This window comes from Canis lupus, chromosome 10 (genome assembly GCF_048164855.1).
Source record: "Canis lupus baileyi chromosome 10, mCanLup2.hap1, whole genome shotgun sequence".
NCBI lineage: Eukaryota > Metazoa > Chordata > Mammalia > Carnivora > Canidae > Canis > Canis lupus.
Genome location: NC_132847.1, coordinates 62,255,762 through 62,281,134, shown reverse-complemented (window position 1 = coordinate 62,281,134; position 25,373 = coordinate 62,255,762). Strand labels below are relative to the sequence as shown.

The following is a 25,373-nucleotide window of genomic DNA, read 5'->3' as shown; positions in this document are numbered from 1 at the left end:
AGGAGAAAAGGTATCTACTGTTCTCATCAAGGGAATGATGTTTTTCAAACACAAATCTTTTCTCATTTATCACAGAATTATCAGAAAGCAGACAGTCTTCTTAATCTTGTTCAGGCTGGATTACAGGTTTCCTTTTTCTTATAAAGTATCATGTAGACTTCAATCTGAAGTTCATGTTAATGCAAATATGATATGAACTATTATTGGCTTTAAGAAACCATCTGTATTATGGTTAATAATTGGTACTAATACTTGGCATTTGTATATTAACAAACACACAGTGCACAAATTCATAGCAAAATATGGATCTCATTTGAATGTTTCTTGACGATAAGAGTAGTTAACTTTTCATTCCTTTTTCCCCATCCATTTTTTCCCTCCTGTGGTAAAGAAAAAGCATCACTGCTTCTGAGTGAAACATGAGAACTACTTTTCTGCATAACAGATTTGTAAGTATTCTGAAGGACTGTAATAAGAGTGTTAGTAAAATTCCAAATCATTCACTGTCACAAAAGTTAAACTACAAAAACCTATTGAAGTTTCTTTTAATCATCTTTTAAGTCTACAAAGATAGTCAAATTATAATACTGTTGATTTTTATTTCTGTAGTACTTACCCTTAGGGCACTATGTTGTTGTATCAGACCAAGAACTCCTTTTTATTACAGTGTGTGAATTTTATAACTTAATGAAGATCTTGCTTGGGGGGAAACATGCCATTTAATATATTGTATATTGGACAGAAAACCTCCAAAATTCATAGGTTATTTTCCATTTAAATTCTTTAAACCCTCAAGTTATTTTGAAAGCTGCTTGAAGAATGCCATATATGCTGTTGTCTCTGCGAGTAAACAGCAGAGCCCCAGAGGGTAACTGAGAGATGTTTTGATCCATAGCTGATGTCACTGCAGGGATGGCTCAGTCTAATATAAGACATGAGCAGTCTTCAAAGACCTAGGATCTGTGCTTTATTTTTATTTTTTTAATAATAAATTTATTTTTTATTGGTGTTCAATTTGTCAACATACAGAATAACACCCAGTGCTCATCCCGTCAAGTGCCCCCTCAGTGCCCGCCACCCAGTCACTCCCACCCCCCGCCCTCCTCCCCTTCCACCACCCTTAGTTCATTTTCCAGAGTTAGGAGTCTTCATGTTCTGTCTCCCTTTCTGATATTTCCTACCCATTTCTTCTCCCTTCCCCGCTATTCCCTTTCACTATTATTTATATTCCCCAAATGAATGAGACCATATAATGTTTGTCCTTCTCCAATTGACTTATTTCACTCAGCATAATACCCTCCAGTTCCATCCATGTCAAAGCAAATGGTGAGTATTTGTCATTTCTAATGGCTGAGGAATATTCCATTGTATGTATAGACCACATCTTCTTTATCCATTCATCTTTCGATGGACACCGAGGCTCCTTCCACAGTTTGGTTATTGTGGCCATTGCTGCTAGAAACATCGGGGTGCAGGTGTCCCGGCGTTTCATTGCATCTGTATCTTTGGGGTAAATCCCCAGCAGTGCAATTGCTGGGTCGTAGGGCAGGTCTGTTTTTAACTCTTTGAGGAACCTCCACAGAGTTTTCCAGAGTGGCTGCACCAGTTCACATTCCCACCAACAGTGCAAGAGGGTTCCCTTTTCTCCGCATCCTCTCCAACATTTGTGGTTTCCTCCCTTGTTAATTTTCCCCATTCTCACTGGTGTGAGGTGGTATCTCATTGTGGTTTTGATTTGTATTTCCCTGATGGCAAGTGATGTGGAGCATCTTCTCATGTGCTTGTTGGCCATGTCTATGTCTTCCTCTGTGAGATTTCTCTTCATGTCTTCTGCCCATTTCATGATTGGATTGTTTGTTTCTTTGGTGTTGAGTTTAATAAGTTCTTTATAGATCTTGGAAACTAGCCGTTTATCTGATACGTCATTTGCAAATATCTTCTCCCATTCTGTAGGTTGTCTTTGAGTTTTGTTGACTGTATCCTTTGCTGTGCAAAAGCTCCTTATCTTGATGAAGTCCCAATAATTCATTTTTGCTTTTGTTTCTTTTGCCTTCGTGGATGTATCTTGCAAGAAGTTACTGTGGCCGAATTCAAAAAGGGTGTTGCCTGTGTTCTCCTCTAGGATTTTGATGGAATCTTGTCTCACATTTAGATCTTTCATCCATTTTGAGTTTATCTTTGTGTCTGGTGCAAGAGAGTGGTCTAGTTTCATTCTTCTGCACGTGGATGTCCAATTTTCCCAGCACCATTTATCGAAGAGACTGTCTTTCTTCCAGTGGATAATCTTTCCTCCTTTGTTGAATATTAGTTGGCCATAAAGTTGAGGGTCCACTTCTGGATTCTCTATTCTGTTCCATTGATCTATGTGTCTGTTTTTGTGCCAGTACCACACTGTCTTGATGACCACAGCTTTGTAGTACAACCTGAAATCTGGCATTGTGATGCCCCCAGCTATGGATCTGTGCTTTAATTAAGATGGATGGAGGAAGATATTAAGGCGGGAGATTTTTAAGAGCATCAAGCAAGAATTTATTGATTTCAAAGACAAATAAAGTAGACAAGATGATAGTCCCAAAGGATAGAATAAATGTCCTAGTAAAAATGGAGCATTTTATTTTTCTTTAAGACCTCTTAAACATTGTAAAACAAATAGAAAATATTCAAGGCACCCTCCATATCTCTAGTTCTCAGATTTCTATGTGAATCAGGATCATCTTTTAAAATGCAGGTGCTCAAACTAGATGCTAACCCTAATGAATCAGACTTTCTTAGGGAGAAACTAGATGGTTCTGATACAAATCGAAGTCTAAGAATAGGTAGTCCATAGTTTTTGTCACCTGATGTGCCAGGCTATAGTGATAAGGCTCTGGATTTTAAGAGTATGGCATCACTTCAGTTTTCCTTTCTCCTGTATGAACTATAGAAAATGGACATTTTATTAGAACATCTAGCAATGAGGTTTTTTTTTTAATACTTCGATATTGGTTACGTGTGTGTTAATTCAGTAAATCCTTTTTAAAGACCCTACTAAGGATAATCCACTAAGTAATTCCTGTTGGCAATAAAAGGATGAATCAAACAATTGTAATTGTCTTTAATTTACTTGCATTTGAATTGTAGAGATGCACAAGCAATGAGGAAAATACAATAGAGGGCCTTAAGATAGAGACATGCACAGGTAGAAGGTGACAGTAGGAATTGGGAGCTTTAACTCAAATTGAAGTAAAGAACTTCTTATAGCAAATTATGCTTAGGCTAAGTTGTAAAAAATGACTATATAGCTACATTAACTTGGGAACGTCTGTAAGAGCATATTTTAATCAGAAGTGAGCAAGTAAAAAGGTTCAAGGTCATGAAACTGGGACAACCAAAAGTACTTAAATATATCACTTTAAATATTTCTGGATATATTAAATGAATACCATATAGAGTAATTAAGTATACCCAGAGGAACAGTCATGTGAAAGGATGCAAAAGGTGGAAAGGGAAAGATTGTAAAAGTCTTCTTTGTAGTTTTCAGTACAGATCTTTTATCTCTTTGGCTAGGTTTATTCCTAGATATCCTGTGGTTTTGGTGCAATTGTAAATGGGTTCAATTCCTTGATTTCTTCTTCTCTTGATTCATTATCAGTAACAGATTTCTGTATCTTGATTTTAAATCCTGCAACTTTGCTCAATTCATATATTAGTTCTACCAATATTTTTGTGGAGTCTTTTGGGTTTTCTACATAAAGTATCATGTCATCTGCAAATAGGGAAAGTTTGACTTCTTCATTGCCTATTTGGATGCCCTTTATTTTTTTTTCTGTCATCTGATTTCTGAGGCTAAGACCTCCAGTACTATGTTAAATAGCAGATAGTAGTGGTGAGAGTGGACATTCTGTCTTGTTCCTAACCATAGAACACTCATGAAAAAGATTGAAGAGGACTCAAAGAAATGGAAAGACATTCCATGCTCATGGATTGGAAGAACAAATATTGTTAAAATGTCTATACTACCCAAAGAAATCTACACATTTAAAGTAATCTCTATCAAAATACCACCAGTGTTTTTCACAGAGCTAGAACAAACAATCCTAAAATTTGTGTGTAACCACAGAATACCTTGAATACCCAAAACAAACCTGAAAAAGAAAAGCAAAGCTGGAGACATCACAATTCCAGACTTTAAGCTATATTACAAAGCTGTAGTCATCAAAATCATATGGTACTGACACAAAAATAGACACAGACCAATGGAACAAAATAGAAAACCCAGAAATGGACCCACAACTATATGGTCAACTAATCTTTGACAAAGTAGGAAAGAGTATTCAATGGAAAATAGTCTCTTTAACAATGGTATTGGGAAAACTGGACAGCAACATGCAGAAGAATGAAACTGGATCATTTTCTTACACATACACAAAAGTAAATTCAAAATGGATGAAAGACCTCAACATGAAACAGGAAACCAAAATCCTAGAGGAGAACCCAGGTAGCAACCTCTTTGACCTTGGCTGCAACTTCTTACTGTACATATCACCAGAGGCAAGGTAAATAAAAGCAAAAAAGAACTATTGGGACTTCATCAAGATAAAAAGCTTCTGTACAGCAGAGGATACAATCAACAAAACTCAAAGGCTGCATATAGAAAGGGAGAAGATGGGATCCCTGGGTGGCACAGCGGTTTGGCGCCCGCCTTTGGCCCAGGGCGCGATTCTGGAGACCCGGGATCGAATCCCACATCAGGCTCCCAGTGCATGGAGCCTGCTTCTCCCTCTGCCTGTGTCTCTGCCTCTCTCTCTCTCTGTGTGACTATCATAAATAAATAAAAATTAAAAAAAAAAAAAGAAAGGGAGAAGATATTTGCAAATGACATATCTGATGAAGGGTTAGTATCCAAAACCTACAAAAAAATTCTCAAACTCAACACCCCAAAAAAAAAATAATCCAGTTAAGAAATGGGCAGAGGGCATGAATAGACACTTTTCCAAGGAAGACATTCAGATGGCTAACAGAACATGGAAAAATCATTCATCATCAGGAAAATACAAATTAAATACAAAAACAAATCAAAACCATGATAGATACCACCTCATACCTCTCAGAATAGCTAAAATTAACACAGGAAAATAAGTGTTGGCAAGGATATGGGGAAAGGGAAACCCTCTTGTGCTGTTGGTGAGAATGCAACCTGGTGCAGCCAATGTGGAAAACAGTATGGAAGTTCCTCAAAAAAGTTAAAAATGGAACTACCCTACAACCCAGCAATTGCACTACTAGGTATTTACCCAAAGGATACCAAAATATAGATTTGAAGGGGTATATGCACCTTGATGTTTATAGCAGAATTATCAATAATAGTTAAACTATGGAAAAAGTCCAAATGCCCATCAACTGATGAATGCATAAAAAAGAGGTGATACACACACACACACACACACACACACACACACACACTGGAATATTACTCAGCCATCAAAAGATGTCTTTTGCAATGACAGAGTTGGAGCTACAATATATAATGCTAAGCAAAATAAGTCAGAAAAATACAAATACCATATGACTTCACTCATATGTGGAATTTAAGAAACAAAACAGATGAACACATGGGAAGGGAGGAAAAAGGAGGAAAAAAGTAGAGAGGGAAACAAACCATAAGAGACTCTTAGGGATCGAGAACAAATTGAGGGGTGATAGAGGGAGGTGGATGAGAGATGGGCTAGATGGGGTATGGGTACTTGTTATGATGAGCACTGGGTGTTGTATGTACGTGATGAATCACTGAATTCTCCTCCTGAAACCAATATTGCACTATATGTTAACTAACCAGAATTTAAATACAATTTTGGGAAAAAGAGAAAGTCTTATTTGGTAAAATAAGTTTAAGTTTTACTCTGTGAACAAAGTACTGAAGAATTTTAGAGGATCAAAGTGAAGAGAACAGATTTGCATATTTGAAAACCCTTTTGCCATCCTGATCACATTATGACATTTAGTCAAAGATGTAGTAATGTAATTGAGATCTGACAAACTTTTATGACAATTTGGGCTAACAACAATGAGAACCATGGACTTGTGCATATCAAATTCCAAGGACCCCTTCTCCATGGTTCTTGCCATGTTTGTGCCTCGGAGGAGAGGGAAGTATTTCTGGATTCCAAGAACATCAGTCACATCCACCTTAGTTTTCTTTCCAAATCCTGCATGCTTACAGGGAATGGATATTTTATTCAAACATTTGGCAGTGAAGTATTTCTGTAGATCAAGTATTGATTTTGTGTGCATTTATTTACTCAGAGTCAACTTGCAGATTTAATATGAGCTGTAAGCATGTGGGATTTGGAGAAGGAGTCCTTGGAATTTGATAGGCACAAGTCTTGTTTATTGTCTTCTTAATATTTTCTAATTGAAAAATAATGTGATAAGTTTCAAAAAATACTAAGCTTGAATCAATGGGAGGAAAATGTATGATTGTCTCTTAATTAATTAATCTGGTATTAAAATGGTTAACCTGGGGTTACCAAAGCTATTAAGCATCCAATAATATTAATTGCCTATCTAATAGAAGACAGCTATTATATTCCATAAATTGAGGACATTGAGTGAAGAACTTTGCCTTCTCAGGGCTAATGTGCTAGTGTCAGTGTAGGATACTACACAACATGTTCTACATATGAAATCCTTCCCAGGGTCTTGTGTGAGGTGGAGGAAAGAGTAGTCACCTGGGACACTTTATGGAACGCATAAGATTCAAATTTGCTTTCAAAAATATGGTATTTTTGCTTTCCAAAATACCAAAGAAAGACAGCAGGCAGAAAAATCCATGAAGTAAACGATACATTTGAAGAGATTAATAACATGTATTTTCCTGATTAATTAGAGAAAAGGGAGGAAGAGAAAAAAGAGGAGAAGGAAGAGGTGGAGGAGGAAGGGAAAATGGAGAAGGAAGAAGAGGAAGAGAAAGAAAGAAGAAAAGAAAAATTAGAGAAAATTTTTAATTTCCTGTAATACTTTCATCTGGAGATAAGCTTAATTAACAGCTTTCTGAGGGATGCCTGGGTAGCTCAGTTGGTTAAACATCTGTCTTTGGCTCAGGTTATGATCTCAGGGTCTTGGGATTGAGTCAGGTTCCCTGCTCAATGGGGAGTCGCTTCTCATTCTTCTTCTCCCTCTGCCCCCTCCCCATGCTGGTCTTCTCTCTCTCTATCTCAAATAAATAAATAAAATCTTAAAAAAATATTAGCACCTTTCTTAATAAAATTCAAGTCGCTTTTAAAGTATGTATCATATAGCTCTGCCGCTGTTTTTTGCTTTAACTTTGTATCATTTTACATAAAGTAATTATGAACCAATGAGCAACAAGGAATGTGTGAGATATTAATCACAGCACTGTTTACGCCTACCTGTCTAGACTTCTACATGTAGGCTTTTAGTTTCACTATACTATTTAAAAATGATAAACATGATAGAAAACAACATAATTCTACTATGATAAAATAGTAAGCATTGATATTTTGATATTTTTTTCTAATCTCTACCTATGTTTTTCTTTAATAAATATTTGGGTCATATTATATATACAATTTAATTTTCTTTTTTTTCCTTCTTATGGTATAACTTTACCCGTAACTCTTTAAATATTTATTTTAAAACATTTATTTATTTATTATTTTTTATTTATTTATTTATATTTTATTTTTTTATTGGAGTTCAATTTGCCAACATATAGCATAACACCCAGTGCTCATTCCGCCAAGTGCCCCCTCAGTGCCCATCACCCAGTCACCTCATCCCCCCACCCATTTCCCCTTCCACTACCCCTTGTTCATTTCCCAGAGTTAGGTGTCTCTCATGTTTTGTCACCCTCACTGATATTTTCACTCATTTTCTCTCCTTTCCCTTTATTTCCTTTCACTAATTTTTATATTCCCCAAATGAATGAGACCATATAATGTTTGTCCTTCTCCGATTGACTTACTTCACTCAGCATAATACCCTCCAGTTCCATCCACGTCTAAGCAAATGGTGGGTATTTGTCGTTTCTAATGGCTGAGGAATATTCCATTGTATACATAGACCACATCTTCTTTATCCATTTATCTTTCGATGGACACCGAGGCTCCTTCCACAGTTTGGCTATTGTGGCCATTGCTGCTAGAAACATCGGGGTGCAGGTGTCCCGGCGTTTCACTGCATCTGTATCTTTGGGGTAAATCCCCAGCAGTGCAGTTGCTGGGTCATAGGGCAGGTCTATTTTTAACTCTTTGAGGAACCTCCACAGAGTTTTCCAGAGTGGCTGCACCAGTTCACATTCCCACCAACAGTGCAGGAGGGTTCCCCTTTCTCCGCATCCTCTCCAACATTTGTGGTTCCTGTTAATTTTCCCGATTCTTTCTGGTGTGAGGTGGTATCTCATTGTGGTTTTGATTTGTATTTCCCTGATGGCCAGTGATGCAGAGCATTTAAAATGGCTGCATGGTATTTTATCATACGAGCCATATTTTTAAAAATATTGTTACCCTTTCTGGTTATACATAAATAAATACCTGTACATGTATTTCCTTAGCACACCCAGGTAATACAGTAATAAGTAATAGGTTTTATTTCACTGGTTCATGATCCACCTGCTAATGCATAATTCCACTTTCTTTTTGTTTCCTCATCATTTCTGTAGCCTCCTGGATATATATCAGGTGTGCTTAGACCAAGTCTGGTCACATTGCATCTTCCTTACTCCCTTGCTCACCTCGACTCCAGGGGTTAGGGGTAGTGCCTCTGCTTACTAAGCCATACTACTTTGCCTTGTCTCACTCTCCTCTGGAGATCATCTCCCTCCTCTCAGATGGAGGAGTACTACCTTATTTTTTTGGTTACATTTTCCTGGCTATGAAGTCACTTCCACTGTATATCACCTCTTCTGGAGGTGCCTCTTCCGCCTTCTGCACCATGGGTCTTTCCTGGGGGCCTCTATTACTGTGGTGAGGTCTGGGTGATGAAGCAGCTTTGGATACTCTGCAGCCAAGAAAAAAAAAAGTAAGCGAGGAAGTTCTCTTTTCAGAAGCAAAGCTTTCTTTCCTTTCTTAAAATTACATTTTCAGGTCCATAAAATAGTGCTATATATGTCATAGTCCTTTACAGGGATTCTTATGAACTAGCTCCTTCATCATTTGTTTTTTGCTCTCTAATGGGATTTAGATGTATGTACAGTGGGAACTGGTCTAGAAAATACATTTAGAATTGGCAACATGTTATATTTGAAATATCTTCAATGACTATGGCTTTGTTATTAAGCCAACCTGCCTGCACCTGGCTTTTTCTATCTTTCTAATTATTGCTCTGAGCATATATACTTTTAATAAAGTATAGTATTCAGTTTATTTTTATTTTTTTATATTTTTTAAATTTTTATTTATTTATGATAGGCACACAGTGAGAGAGAGAGAGAGAGAGAGAGAGAGAGAGAGAGGCAGAGACACAGGCAGAGGGAGAAGCAGGCTCCATGCACCGGGAGCCCGATGTGGGATTCGATCCCAGGTCTCTAGGATCACGCCCTGAGCCAAAGGCAGGCGCCAAACCGCTGCGCCACCCAGGGATCCCCTATAGTATTCAGTTTAAACTGAGACTTCCTGCTTACTTTTTCTTTAGTAAGTCCTTATAATTCTTTGAAGAGTCCTTACTAATATCCAGTAATTGTTCTGGATGGAGGATGGGATGGAAATATTTTTAAAAATTTTTAGGTTAATTCAATTAACCAGCATACAGTACACCATTAGTGTTCATATGTAGAGTTCAGTTATTCATCAGTTGCATATAAAACCCAGTGTTCATCACATAGAGTCACCATGTGTCTTCTCAGGTAGGCTGTTTAGAGATGAAGATAGCCATTTGCCAACCACTGATAAAGAAGTATGAATAAGATTCCCAGTCTAGACCTATGTAAGTGAGTTTTGCTGCTAGCCATATTTCTTTGGCTTTGCCTTGGGAATCTCAACCTATAACTAGGCCTTTTCTACCCCCAAACTTTTTCTTAGGCATGCTTGACATTTTCTCAGGCAAGATGACCCCTATTTCTATGGGAGGCTATCTGGTATCTGGTGTGGTGTAGGAAATCAAAGACCAATGGTTCAAAGGGGGTCTTCCTTCTCTAGCTGACTTACTCTAGTTTCAGCTTCAGACTCTACTCGTAATCAACCAATTATCAGAAAGCTGAAAAGAACTATCTTTGTGAACCATAGAATCCTCTATATTCCTCATACATGTTAGGATGATACCAGGTAATGGCCTCTTTCTCTGCTTTGGTTCTTTTCAGTGTTTTTTTTCCAATACAGCAGCAAAGGAAAAGAAGTATCACTCCTAAACATCTGATTTCTGAACTTAATTGGTCCGGGCTGAATATAAAAGTCAGAAAGAGACATAGTTGAAAAAAGAGAAGACAACCAGTAAACATCTGAGAAGATGTTTGACCTTTTCATATATAAAGAAATGCAACATTAAACAACTATAAAATCTCATTTTTTATATATCATGTTGACAAAAATTATAAGATTTGATAATATCTTGAGCTGGTGGGGATAAAATTATGCAGAAGCATATACTGGTGCTGAGAGACAGTAGACATATACCTCATTAGTGTCAATTTGGTAACACATATAAATTAAAACTGCCCGTACCTTTTGTTCCAGGAATTATACCACTAAAATATATCTCATAGATACCCTTACCGGATTGTGCCAGGATACAAGTATAAGGATATTCATTTAATGCTGTGATATAGAAAAATAATCAAACCACAAAGAAATAAAAAGACATCAAAAAAGAACTGGATACAACCAGGGCTTCAATCAAAACAGAGAACTAAAAAACTTGCTATTGAAAAGAATAAGGTATACACAAAAGGAAGGATTTCTAAGATATATTAAATGAAAAAAGGCAATAAAGAGCACAACATATAGTGTGATTCTGGTGTGTGAGAATAAAAGCAAATCTATCTATCTATGTGGTATTAAATTTTTTTTTCTAGATGATAAAAGTAAATACTAATAGTTACTACCTTTGGGAAGATAGATTGATTGGAGAAGAGCAGTTTTCACTTTTCACTTGGAATCCTCTGTGTCCTATAATGCAACTTTATTTATTTTTTATAAGTGTCAGCAGGAGATATGTGGACTGAGGTTAAGCCCACAAAACAAAATGTGTATGTCTATTTAAAATTTTTTAATTTAAATGTTTAAATTTTTAAGACATTGTATGTTCTCATCATATTGCAAGAAATAACAGTGTTTTTTTTTTTAATAACAGTGTTTTTGAGTATGTCTCATTGTATAGGTTTTTAGTGTTGCTAAATGGGTAGCTAAAGCTGTTTAAGTTTGTAAATACTGATTTTAAAAGTATTATTGTACTAAAACCTGACTGAGACAGGAAAAAGACTCTCAAACATGGCAATACATTAGAATCATCTGGGACAATTTAAAAATAGTAATGCTCAGGCACTACCTCACACCAACTATATCAGAATGTTTTTTGAGGGCAGGGATTGGACACATACATTTTTTAACATTCTCCGAGTAGTTCTACTGTGCAGCCAGAGTTGAGAACTATTGGCTACACCAGTGCTTCTCAAACTTTAAGGTGTATAAGAATCAGCTGGTAATCCTGTTAAAATGCAAATAAGTTTCCATACATCTGAGGTAAGGTCTGTGATAGCACATCTAACAAGCTTCACCGTGATCATAATGCTGGTCATTGGTGGGCGGACCTTGGAGTAGGAAGGGACTAAAGGATATGCTGTACTACTTGCTGAGAAGTTGGATTCTAAAATTCATAGGGTTCTACATAGGAATTCAGGGGCTACAGATATAGAAAAAAATAGGATAAGAGGACGAGAGAGAATGATGGGGAAGAAGTGTGAACAGAGAGCAGAGAGATGGATGACTTTCGGGCGGGGGGGCTTTCCTTTTGCCTTTACCTTGTAAGAATAAACTTGTCCTTTGGAAGAATTTTGTCTAACTTTCACCATTATCCTAAGCAGTTATCATGGGTACATGGATAGTTACAGTTTTGAAGAGGAGTTTTGAATTTGTTCCTTGAGAAAATATGAACGCCTCAGTGAATTTATAGCTTAGTTCAGCCTTGTCTGAGTAAGTATTTTACCATCATAATGGCTCTAAACATTTTGGAAGCAACGTCAAGGGCAATGAGAGCTCATAACTGAGTGGTAACAGATATTTATTGAGTACCCAATGCCCGGAACTTTTACTTATATTATCTAATTTAATTTCACAACAATTCTGTGAGCTAGGTGCATGTTCATATTCTTATTTTTGGAGACGAGGAGACTGAAATGAAGGCATTGAAGCATTCAAGTTATTTCCCAAGGTCACATAAATATATAATAGCAGAGCTAATTACTATATTCAGATGTTTTTACTGCAGGTTCAGTCTTCTTTCCCTTTCAACTAGAAGGGTCTGAAACAACAGAAATGAGATAGATGGAAAAATAAATAGAAAACATTTTATTTCATAATATACAGGTCATCAGAAGATGGAGACTAGTATGCAGATTATAGAAATAGTTATCAAAAGCATTGAATTTAAAGAACATAATTAGGAAGTTCAAACTACAGTTTTGGAAGCTGTGAATGGTTTGCTGGTGAACTACTCCAGTGAAGGATTGAACTAGTAAAAAGTAAATGTAAGAGGAGGTTAGGAACCTCATACTATATTTGGAAAGTTCCATGCTCTTGAATATTAAAAATAATCCTAGTTTTCCCTGGCTCATTTGCTCAGAACTATGTAATAGTTTTTGTGCAAAGCTGTAAATACTTCTATGAAGGAACTACACAGACTACTATCCCAGGAATAGAGAGGATGTAAGAGTAAATGGTTGTGTGTGTGTGTGTGTGTGTGTGTGTGTATTAGAAGAAACCCAAATTAAAACAAAGTGGGTGGAGACATTTCAGCATCAAGGTTGAAATAGGCTCAAGGCCAGAGTCATCTATAGAGAATACATAAAATGGATTTGGAGCATGTCGATATATACATACTTTCATGCTAAAGGCCAGTCCATGCTGAAAGCCAGGCAGGACCCATATACACCTGCCTATAGTAACGTGAGCTGTGGCTGCCATTAGATTCTTTCCAGCAGTTACTCTGGACCTCGTCTCTCTCTCTCTCTCTCTCTCTCTCTCTCTCTCATGCTCAATCTTACTCTCAAGTGGCTGCTCTGTGGCTGCCTCTCCTCATGGTACTTGAACTTGGTGTGGTTTGATAAAGACTTGATAACCCTGTGATTAACTTTCAGCTCTGGAAGATGCTTCTCTCCAATACGATCTCTTCCAGAGATTATTTCATTATTGCAATATTGTTAAATTATTTCATTATTTAATAATATCTCTGTAACCATGTTAGGAAGGGAAGGCAATATCTTTGTTTCCATTTTATAGGTAAGGAAACCTTACTCAGGGATATTCAATCATTTTTCCAGTGCCAAAGATTTAATAAATGACAATGAATATATCACAAATCCCTACTTCATTACAGTACGTCGTATCATTTTTCTAAGACCTGAATCTACTTTAGTTCTGAAGCTGATAATGATAATATAAATAGGAGCTATGTTCATACACAAGGTTAGTATTTGTGTGCACTATTAAAAAGACTTATTGTTTTTTTCTAGCTTCATCAAAACTCATTATTGTGTTTAGATTTTTTTTTTTCGCATGTGGGTATCCCTTTGTTCTAGCACAATTTGTTGAAAAGACTATCCTTTATCCATTAATTAGCTTTTTTCCATTTTCAGAGATCAGTTAGCTATGTTTCTGTGGGTCTGTTTCTGGCTCTTTAGGCTGTTCTATCACTCTCTTTGTTTATTCTTTCACCAAAACCACACTGTTTTGATCATTGTGGCTTTATAGTAAGTCTTGCTGTTCTGTAGTGCTAATTCTCCCACTTTATTCTTCTACTTCAGTATTGTGTTGGCTCTTCTGGGTCTTTCACATATAGATCCTATATGTATTAGATTCATTCCCAAGTACTTCATTTTGATGCTAATATAAATGGGATTCATTTTTTAGAGCATTTCGATGTTCACAGCAAAATTGAACAGAAAGTACAGAGATTTCCCATATACACTCTACCCTCACACATGCAGAACCTTCCTCATTATCAACATTCTGTAGCAGAATGGTACATTTGTTGCAGTTGTTGAACCTATGTTGACACATCATTATCACCCAGAGTCAATAGTTTACATTAAGTTTCACTCTGGTGTTGTATCTGCTGTAGGTTTACACAAAGACATGTATCCACTATTATACTATCATGTAGAGTAGTTTTACTTCCCTAAAAATCCTCTGTGCTCTGCCCATTCATCTCTACCAACCAACACCTGGCAACCAACCCCTGATATTTTTGCTGTCTCCAAAGTTTTGTGTTTTTGAGAATGTCATATGGTTGGAATCATACTGTGTATAGCTTTTTCATATGGGCTTTTTTTTTTTTACTTCATAATATTTGTTTAAGTTTACTCCATGCTTTTTTATGGCTTATTTCTTTTTAGAACCAAATAGTATTTAATTGGTTGTATCAAAGTTCATTTATTCTCTTTCTGAAGGACATTTTCATTGCTTTTAATTTTGACAGTCATGAACAAGCTAGTATAAACATCTTTGTGCAGTCTTTTACGTAAACATAAGTTTTCAACTCCTTAGGTAAAATATCAAGGAGCATGATTGCTGAGTCATTTGTTAGAGTATGTTTTGTTGTGTAGGAAACTACCAGTTTGCTTCCAGAGTGGCTGTACCATTTTTCATTCCCACTGGTAATGAATAAGAGTTCTTCTTGCTTCATATCCTCACCAGCATTTGGTGTTGTCTGGATTTTGGCCATTGTACTGTGTTTTAAATTCCAATTTTCCATTGTTGATATAATCTTATATGTTACATCTTTATTATAATTGCTTATTAGTTATAGGATTTTTGTTGTTGATTCTTTGAGATTTTCTACATAGACACCATGTCATTTGCCAAAAACAAACAAAACAATCTACCAACACCCCCCCCCCCGCAAAAAACTACTTTTATTCTTACATTCCAATATGTATAATTTTAGTTTCCTTTTAAAAAATATTTTATTTATTTATTTATTTATTTATTTATTTATTTATTTATTTATTCATTCATTCATGAGAGAGAGAGGCAGAGACACAGGCAGAGGGAGAAGCAGGCTCCATGCAGGGAGCCTGACGTGGGACTTGATCCCAGGACTCCAGGATTACACCCTGGACTGAAGGCAGGCGCTAAACCGCTGAGCCACCCAGGGATCCCCATAGTTTTCCATTTCTTATCTAGTTCATTAGCTAGGAACTTCCACTGATATTGAAAGGAGTGGTGAAAAGGACATCACTGTGTCCTCATGTAGTCTTTCCTCTCGGCATACATATTCCTGGTGTTTCTTTCTCTCTTTATAGGGACACCAATCATATGTGGATTAGACTAGGTCCATCTATATGATTTCATTTAACCTTAATAGCCCCTTTAATGGTTATATTTCCAATATAGTCTCATTATGAAGTACTGGGGGTTAGGACTTCAACATCAATTTTGAGGAATATAATTTGGCCCATAACAAATGCTAAGCATAAGACCACTGAGAGAAGTGTCCAGTAAACTAAGTCCTAAGAAGGACATAGCTGCTCTTACCTCTCCTCTTCTCCCTTTTTTTTCTAATTGAATAAATATGTGACAGATGGAGCTACAATAGACTTCATATGATCTTTAAATAAAAGCTAAGTGAATCAAGGATGTCAGAACCTGTATTGTGGAGTCCAGAATTAATACCACTAGCCATCTACATCCAGACTTCTTGTTACGTGAAAATAATAAACCCTAATTCATTTAAGCCTTTTAAACCAAGTGTTTTATTCCTTGTTGTCAGATAGAATCCAGTGTAATATATTTTCTATGTTAGAGATTTCATAAATCTCAATTTTTAAATTTTAATTATTAGCATGAATGAAGATACTGTGTCTGTTTCAGACAGAGTCCCAGCAGGAAACAGAAATGAACTCAAATGTTACAAATGAAGAGACTTTAACAAAAAGAGTGAACATATACTGAATAGGGCTAAAAAAATAAAAATAAAAAATGGCACCCAGAGACCAGAAGCAGTTTATATTCCCAATAACTCTGAATTATCACTATTAAATGATTACCACTCTGAAAATCAAATAGACAATTATCACTCTAAAAATTGAATGTTATTCTTAAAATTGAATAGACAAGGAAAATGAATTTAGTTATCTCATCCCATTGAAAGCTAAAACTATGGAGGAAGGCCTGGTGGTAAAACTTATTGACACAGAGGGTCACAGCTACACCAGGAACATGGCAAGGAAATAGAAAAGAAGTGAAGAAATACTGCAGTTTTTGTCTTCCTGCCTTCAGATCGCCTGCCTCTGTTCCAGTATCCAAATCCAACTGGAAAACTTTTGGCAGTGGAGCCTACTAGGTGGAGTCCATTTATGTCTGCCTCCTAGGGAAAGTGCAGGGCAGAGAAAGACAGAGAATTAATCTTGGAGAAGCATAGGGGAAATGAAAAATAATCAGCAGTGTCCTAGAAAACTTTAGCCTCATTTTGACCATTTTTCATTTCAGTTACTCTTTGACATACTACAAGTCAGTAGCTCTTCTCTAATATCAGATATCCACCCTTTAACTTGAAATGTGCAAACCGATGAATTAAATTAATCTATCCTTGGGAAATGAGATTCGACTAAAAGCATATGAGTGAAATATCTGTGATCATGCAAATTGAGAAACCATAGCTTGTAATCAGTTGTCATCCATCCATATTAAAAAAATAAATCCATAGCTACATACTATAGGTACACCTTGGTTTTAATCCAGTAATGATGAAAAAATGCTGCTAAAAGCAATTAGACTCTCTTTGGGAGAGAGTCTCAGTTTCTTTATCTGTAAAATTAATGGAAGCAATCTCATCTATATTACAGGATTCTAAGAATAAGACAAAATAGCAGTCATAAAATATATTTTTTAGACTAGAAACTGATAAACATTTTTATAATGGAAATGATAATTTGGTTAGAGGAAAATTTTTAAGTTGATGATAGCCAGAGGTTATTAAACACTTCTGATGTGTGAGACATGGTATTTTTCCTTTCTGTGATCTTTTTTTCCTTCCCTCTTTCTTTTTCTCCTTTCTTTCCTGTCTGCCTGTTTGCTCTCTTAGTTTCGTCTTTTGCTGCTTTCAACAGGCATTTCCTGGCTTTGTGGTAGTTGCTGGGAATACAAACAGTTATGGTGTTATAGGTAGAAGCACATAACCTCAGCCAAGTTCAAAAAGCGTTCTTGAAAGATATGGAAAATGTTCTGAAATTTGAAGATCATGCAGAAGCTAGCTGTGGGAAGAAGTGGGAGAGGTTCATAGGGCACAGGCAGAGACACTGAGGGCAGAGCACATTATGCTTAAAAATACTGCAGATTTCTAGGCTTGGCAGGAAAATATAGGATAGAGTGTAGAGGAATGTAGGTCATATGAATCCCTCCATTCAAGAGTGTGGATTTAAAACTAAAAGTATTAGAGTCACTATGTAAGTTATTATTCAAACTAGGAGACTTTTGAGAGTGACAGTAGGTGTTATTAATTACCCTGAGACAAAAGTTATAAACTGAGAATGGGCAAACCCGGATTTGTGGTTACTTTAAGTATTAGAGATTCAACGAAGGGCTTTAAGAAGCGATAGGTTTACCCCTGGAGGTAAACCAGTTTGGACCCTATTAGAATAACCAATGAGACAGATTCCGAGACACTGGACCAAACCAGCGGGACTTGAAAACAAGGCAGCAGGGTTGAGTACAAGGAGGTAGCTTTGAAAAAACAGACGCGAGTGGTGTTAACAGGACTATACTTGGAGGTTGAGGATGAAGCAAAAATATCTACTAGGTCATTTCTGCAAGATAGCCATCTCATTTCTCATCTGTAATAATGTTTGATAGCCATATCCACTACAAGTAGAAAGATTTTTTAATAATTTATTTATTTTTTAAAGTAATCCCTATGCCCAAGTGGGGCTTGAACTCATAAACTCTGAGATCAAGAATCACATTTGCTGCCACCTGAGCCAGCCAGGTGCCCCAGATTTTAAAATTATTAATTAGATCTCTGCCTTGCTTAAAATCCCAAAGGACTTTCCCTTGCTTTTAGAATAAATGCAGACTCTATACAGCCCAAAGTCTCTGCAAACACTCCAACTTCCTTTCAGCTTTGTTTTTTTTTTAAATAAATTTATTTTTTATTGGTGTTCAATTTGTTAACATACAGAATAACACCCAGTGCTCATCCCCTCAAGTGCCCACCTCAGTGCCCGCCACCTAGTCACCCCCACCCCCCGCCCACCTCCCCTTCCACCACCCCTAGTTCACTTCCCAGAGTTAGGAGTCTTTCATGTTCTGTCTCCCTTTCTGATATTTCCCACTTATTTTTTCTCCTTTCCCCTTTATTACCTTTCACTATTTTTTATATTCCCCAAATGAATGAGACCATATAATGTTTGTCCTTCTCCGATTGACTTATTTCACTCAGCATAATACCCTCCAGTTCCATCCACGTTGAAGCAAATGGTGGGTATTTGTCGTTTCTAATGGCTGAGGAATATTCCATTGTATACATATTTGCTCTCCTCCTTGCCTTGATGCCCTTCCATGGTCTTTTCGTGGGGTGGTTCATTCATTGCTTCAGATCTCCATCGTGTGAGTCTCTGGAGGTGATATTAAGAGATGTTCATCAATGGTAAATGTGCCCTGGCCTTCCCCGACACTAGGATTTTTTCAATGAGGAACACAAGTGGGTTGAAATTGAGGTCAGCAAATTCAGAGAAGTTGATAAGTCGATGGTGCATCATCTTTTCCCTTATAGCATCAGAGTGATCTCTAAAATTTAAGGAACAAATATCTCCAGAGTCCTTCTCTTGCAATTATTTCAATTGCACAAATACAGTTTCTGATTCAAATACTATAAATACCTTAACAGAATCATGCCACTGTATTATCAAATTGTAGGTAATTAAATAATTGGCTCATTTATTCAACACATGTTTACTGAGCATTTCATGTGCACAGCATATATTACTAAGTAATGGAAGAGGTACAGAGGAACATAGACACAGTCTCTCCTCTCAGGATTTTCTGATCTAATTTGAAAGACAAAACACACACAGGCCAAATTTAAATATATACTTGATAACAAAATAGGAGGCTTCCAAGAATACATGCAGATACTTCACTTAAATCAGTTATTTTCATTTTTCCCAACACTGTATCTAACAGAACATGAAACACTGAATTGAAGCTCATATATATTCAATTCTTTAGCTTGTCTTTTAGGTGGCCACACTTACAGGGCAATTAATGAACAAAAAGAAAGTGAGGAAAAGAAAAAAGTCAATTCATGAGTCTTTTTTTTTCTCATTTATTCAAGGATCTACTGTCTTGGGGGAGGGGACTGGATGTTGAGAGCTCAGGGAGGATAATATAGATATTTAGCCTGCCCTGAAGGATTCAGAGTCTGGTAGGGATAGACTCATAAGCTGTAGTGTTCCAAGGCTGTTCTATGTATTATGATGAAGATCAGAAAGTGATATGGTGTGACAATAAAGTATGTGGATGTTTTGGATTCAGACTGCCAGAGTTTTTATCTTAGCACTAACACTCACTACCTACCTGTGTGACATAGGGCAAAATTCTAATCCCTATGAATTTCCATTTTCTCACCTGAAAAACGAAAATAACAATAGACCTTCCTAGGGTTATTATAGCTACTAAATGAATTATACATGCTGGCAATAATAGGAAATATTCTCATTAGCTGTTCTTTCTGCAGTCATCAGGACAGTTTTTCCTCAAGAAGTTATCTCTGGGGACGCCTGGGTGACTCAGTGGTTGAGTGTCTGCCTTTGGCTCAGGTTGTGATCCTGGGGTCCTGGGATTGAGTCCCACATTGGGGTCCCCTCAGGGAGTCTGCTTCTCTCTCTGCCTATGTCTTTGACTCTCTCTCTGTGTCTCTCATGAATAAATAAAAAAAATCTTTTTTTAAAAAAGTTATCTCTGTCTGAGATGACTCAAGAAAGAGTAATGAGTACTATTTTCAGGGGTGGGAGAACATTCTGGATAGAGAGAGTATTGTGAAGGAAGAATCACCATGAAACAGATACTCAGGGCAAAGTAAACCCTTTGATTGGCATAGATCTCTGCCCCTCTCGTTATTGGAGGAAGGTAAGATTAGAAGACAGAGGCCAGATAATGTTTAGCCCCGTGTGGCACGTAAAGAGGTTTGAACTTGATCCAGATTACAGTGTACAAATAGGGACTTTTGATTAGAGAAGTCACATAGTCAAAGTAGACTTGGACAAACTGTAGACATACACTGGGACAAGGAGAAATTGGCAGAAAAATAGTTGAAAGACAGTTTTAATAGTTCTGGTAATAGATGGTAATGGCCCAGAGATTGTGGCTGTGGGGATGGAGAAAAAGGTATGATTCTGAGAGATTCTAGAAGGTAAAATATATAGGGCTTAGTGATTTATTAAGTTTGTGGAGTGATTAAGGAGAAAGTCTAGGCAGTCTCACCCAAATGTCTACAAAATGAAAAAAACAAAAAAAACAAAACAAAACAAAACAAAAAAACATGTTCTTCCAGATAAGTTAAGTGATGACTATTCCAATAGGTACTGCAATTTGTTTTCACCATACTTACCCTTGGGTGAATAACAGTTTCTCTTGCTGATCAAGTGCTTACTTGATTGAGGATAGGCAAGTACATTATTGACTGTTCAACGGCCATACTTAATTCTGTGCTTAACCATTCATGAAAACTAGTCCTTTTGCTACAAAGATCAAATAAATTTCAATTATCAATTACAATACAGAAAGAACTAGTTGAAGAAATCGGTGACTCAACAATGAACTTTGAATTTTTTTCTAATAACATCCTCTCAAAGATTTAAAGGCTTATTCACTAATGGATTGCATTCCCAATGCAACCAGTATTTTGAAATCTAATCAGGTAATTTCATTAATTGTTTTTTTTTAATTTCATTAATTGTATAGTGGAAAGGTTCTTAGTCTGTGGTTTATAGTTGTTGTATTCATTTTGATACAGACTACAAAAAAATGGTATTTTTAGCTTTTTATGGCTTTGGAAACCTTAACTTAATCCTGGGAAGGCCTAAAATGGAAGAAGTAGTTTGTGATTATAGATTGGAGAATTTTGAATTTACTTGGGCTAGTCTTCTACTCATTTGTTCTGCTGGTTGGAAGGCTTCTCACTAATGCATTCACTCATCCAAGGAGACAATCATCTAGAGTCAGTGGGCATTCTGTTTTAGTTTAGGAATGGAGGATGAGTGGCAGCCTCCCTTTATATGAGGTATTATGAGATAGAATGAAATGTTATTCTCTTTGAAAGTGCATTTTATTTTTGTTCTATTTGCTAAATATGATCTACACAGCTTAAACTTTTTTATTTGTGCATGTGATTATTGGATGTTATTAAGTGAAGGCATGCATTACTTAAGCAGGATATTATATGCCAGGATGCCAGGACTGGCCAAATGCATCTGGAATTTACCTTATACTAGTTAACAATGATCAAAAGCTTAAAATTACCACCAAAAAATGTCAGATATCTGATAGTATTATAGAAAGAAAACCCAAACTTTTTTGTTTCAGACTTTCTTTAGAGCAGCATAATTACTTACTATGAGATGTGATATGTTGTAGGAATCAGTAGGTAATTAAAGAGGAATTATGAAATATTCAAGAGTTTATTATACCCAAGTTTTGGGGAAATGTTTACTTCTTTGAACTGAACTTAAGCTTCTGCAGTTTACTCCAATTCTTTTTTTTGCTTTGTTTTAATTTCTTTTTTTTTTTTTTTTAATTTATTATAGTCACACAAAGAGATAAGAAGAGAGGCAGAGAGAGAAGCAGGCTCCATGCACCGGGAGCCCGACGCGGGACTCGATTCCGGGTCTCCGGGATGGCGCCCTGGGCCAAAGGCAGGCGCCAAACCACTGCGCCACCCAGGGATCCCAGTTTACTCCAATTCCATTTTATACTCCAAAGAAATGATTGAAGAAAAATATCTAAAATGTCAATCCAAATTTTATGTATTTCAGAAATTTAAAAATGTTAGAGTTTAGAGGTGCCCGGGTAGATCAATTGGTGGAGACCCAACTCATGATTTTGGCTCAGGTTGTGGTCTCAGGGTCATGGGCCAGCCCAGCATTGGGCTCCATGCTTAGTGAGGAGTCTGCTTGAGGTTCCCTCTCTATCCCTTTGCCTCTCGCTCTGCTCATGTTCACTCATGCTTGCTGTCTCTCTAAAATAAATATATAAAATCTTTAAAAAGATATGATAGAGTTTGGATTTGAATCAGTTTTTCTCTGCTTAAATTTCAGTCTTTTTCTACAAGAATAACCATAAATAATCATTAGGATATGTAGTAAGCTATATCTCCCATGGCTACCTAGATTGTCCCATTTTGCAAAAGTGACAAAAATACCATCAAATCCAATCAATTATTTTTGTGTGTGTTATATACTTTCTCCGATGGATCATTTAATTCTTTGAATCATAAACAAAGACTTCTGATCTGTTTTATGTATTCTCACTCTGGGATTGTACTCCTCTATAAAATGCCAATACAGCTCACTCAGAAGGGTACCCAAAGTACAGCTTTTAGTCTATGAAAGCCTCTTAAATGATAAGGGACAAGAAAAGCATTATAAATAATAGTTCAGAAGAAAAACAACATACTAAAGTGAACAAAGAATAAGAGTTTATAGATATATGTGAGATAAAGCCTTGCTAAACAGAGAAATTGCATTATACATTATATAATAATCTCCAGTGTTATGGTATAGGTGAAAATTAGATGTTAATGATAATTTTTGGTAAGGCACTTCATTATATGCTATATAATGAACAAATTTTGATTCATATTTATGGTTATAGAGGTAGAGAAGGAATGAAACAGAATTGCTTCAGCTCCTAATAGTTTATAGCTGTTGAATATTTTATTTATTTTTTTAATTTAAATTTTGTTAGTTAACAGTGCAATATTGGTTTCTGGAGTAAAATTCAGTGATTCATCACTTACATACAACACCAGGTGCTCATCACAAATGCCCTCTTTAATTGTAACTTGCCACAGCTGACCATGCAACCTTTGCTGAAACTATATCCGGGGTCTATGATGCTGTCTCTGTCAATTTTTTATGTGGATTTGTATTCACTAGCAGTTCGAATCTAGACTAAAGACCTCCCAGAACTTATTCAATGCTTGACTATGTCCTGAGACTTTGTCTGGTTTTCTTCCAACTTAAGCTATGTGCTCACCCTGCAACTGTATATACCCACAAGCTCAGGAGGTGATGAAGGCCCTCTCCTTTGGATAAAGGTGAGGGAAGTACCAGCTTTGGGGGAAAGGGTGAATGAACATCCAAATTCCCTATTTTATGGACTCCAACATATGGTAGGTCCTCCATAAGTGGTGGTGATTATTATCAGCATTAATGTTTCATTCAGTATATGTTATTTATAATTTGGGGTAAATAATTTAAATGATAACTCCTTAAGATATTGTAATAGAGAAATATATAAACAAGGTGAACTCACACTTAAGACTCTAATGCTCAAAAATCAGTCTTCTATAAAATGCTGGAACAGGACTTGTTTTTGCTGGCTGTTTAACATAAAATGGATCTAATATGTAAAAATTTATTTTCCTGGGCTTGGCTAGTATTTGCATTGTAATTCTGGAAAATATTTTATTTATTTGCTTTTAAAATATTTTATTTATTTATTCATGAGAGACAGAGAGAGAAACAGAGAGAGAAGCAGAGACATAGGCAGAGGGAAAAGCAGGCCCCCCACAGGAAGCCCAATGCAGAACTCAGTCCCTGGACCTGGGATCATACCTGAGTCAAAAGTAGATGCTCAATGCTGAGCCACCCACGTGTCCCTGGCAAACATTTTATACATCAGTTGGCCAAGACTTATTTCTTTGTATGTGCTTTATTCTCTTTTCATCTTGTTTTCTAAAGTGATTGATTGACTGATTGATTGATTGATTGATTGAGATAGAAAGAGAGAGAATGCATGAGCAAGGGGGAGGTGCAGAGCGAGAGAGAGAAAGAAGCAGACTCCCCATAGAGCAGGGAGCTCAGATCCGGGGCTTGATCCCAGGACCCTGGGATCATGACCTGAGCCAAAGACAGACACAACAGACTGAGCCACCTAGGTGTCCCTATTTCTTTTCATCTTTATGAATATAATAGTGATCTGTGTAACATATCTGTCACCCCATTTTTATCCCAGGACTGGCTTAGATGATTTGCTTAGGTAACAGTTGTCCCCTTTATTCTAAACTGGTCCAAATATTCCTTCCTAAAGCTGCCTTCTTTTTTTTTTTTTTTAAATATGGAACGCTTCACGAATTTGCGTGTCATCCTTGCGCAGGGGCCATGCTAATCTTCTCTGTATCATTCCAATTTTAGTATATGTGCTGCCGAAGCGAGCACCTAAAGCTGCCTTCTTAACCAAAGAGAAATCTTCTTAATTCATTTAACTGTAATATGTATATATTATATACATATTACATATATTTCTGGATATATATGGATATATGTAATACATATGGGTATATGTAATATGTGTACATATGTAATATATGTAATATCCATATATATTGTGGATATTTATATCCTTATAGAACTTAGAATCTACTGAAGGTAGATTATTTAATCAATTTATCTTTATGCAATTAAATAACTATATAAACTAATGTAAAAATTTAAAAGATGTGATAAAATATGTGAAGGAAGACTATCTGGACCATTAGAGGATATAATGTAGAGTCTTCTATCTGGTGGTGGCAATCTTCATTGAAGGCTCTTCTGAGGAGAAGATAACTGTGCTGAGATCAGAAGAATAAATAAGGTTAGCCCCAGGCAGGTGAGGGAAAAGACGAGATATAAGCAGCCAAATATTTTGCTGGACTCTAGTGTGATTTGCTGTCAATAAAAGGGGGGATTTCTATACAGCTAATTTTCATTGTTTTATTTGGCATAGATTTATTGAGCACTTATTATATGCCAGGCACTTTACAATATGATGGGAATACAGTGATGAGTGAATAGTTTGCTCATGCAACCATTTATTTACTTAGCTTGTAGTCTTGCAAGGCAGAGAATAATGAACATAATGGTCACAAAATAAATATAAAATTTGAAATGCAGGGGCGCCTGGGTGGCTCAGTGGTTGAACGTCTGCCTTTGGCTCAGGATGTGATCCCGGGGTCCTGGGATCAAG

General features: G+C 36.5%; 1 long non-coding RNA gene and 1 other non-coding gene across 2 annotated transcripts in view; one reads left to right on the top strand and one right to left on the bottom strand.

Annotated features, from left to right (window-relative positions):
- The window catches only part of LOC140641797 (uncharacterized), an 89,669-nt gene extending 67,296 nt beyond the window's left edge, over nucleotides 1–22,373 (top strand). The window contains exon 3 of the long non-coding RNA XR_012038382.1: nucleotides 21,950–22,373. This is a non-coding gene — a long non-coding RNA (uncharacterized lncRNA). The remainder of the gene's footprint in view (nucleotides 1–21,949) is intronic.
- A 2,103-nt stretch (nucleotides 22,374–24,476) lies between these two features.
- Nucleotides 24,477–24,583, bottom strand: LOC140642079 (U6 spliceosomal RNA). Its single transcript, XR_012038646.1, has one exon. It is a non-coding gene; the product is annotated as a U6 spliceosomal RNA (small nuclear RNA).
- Between the last annotated feature and the right edge of the window lie 790 nt (nucleotides 24,584–25,373).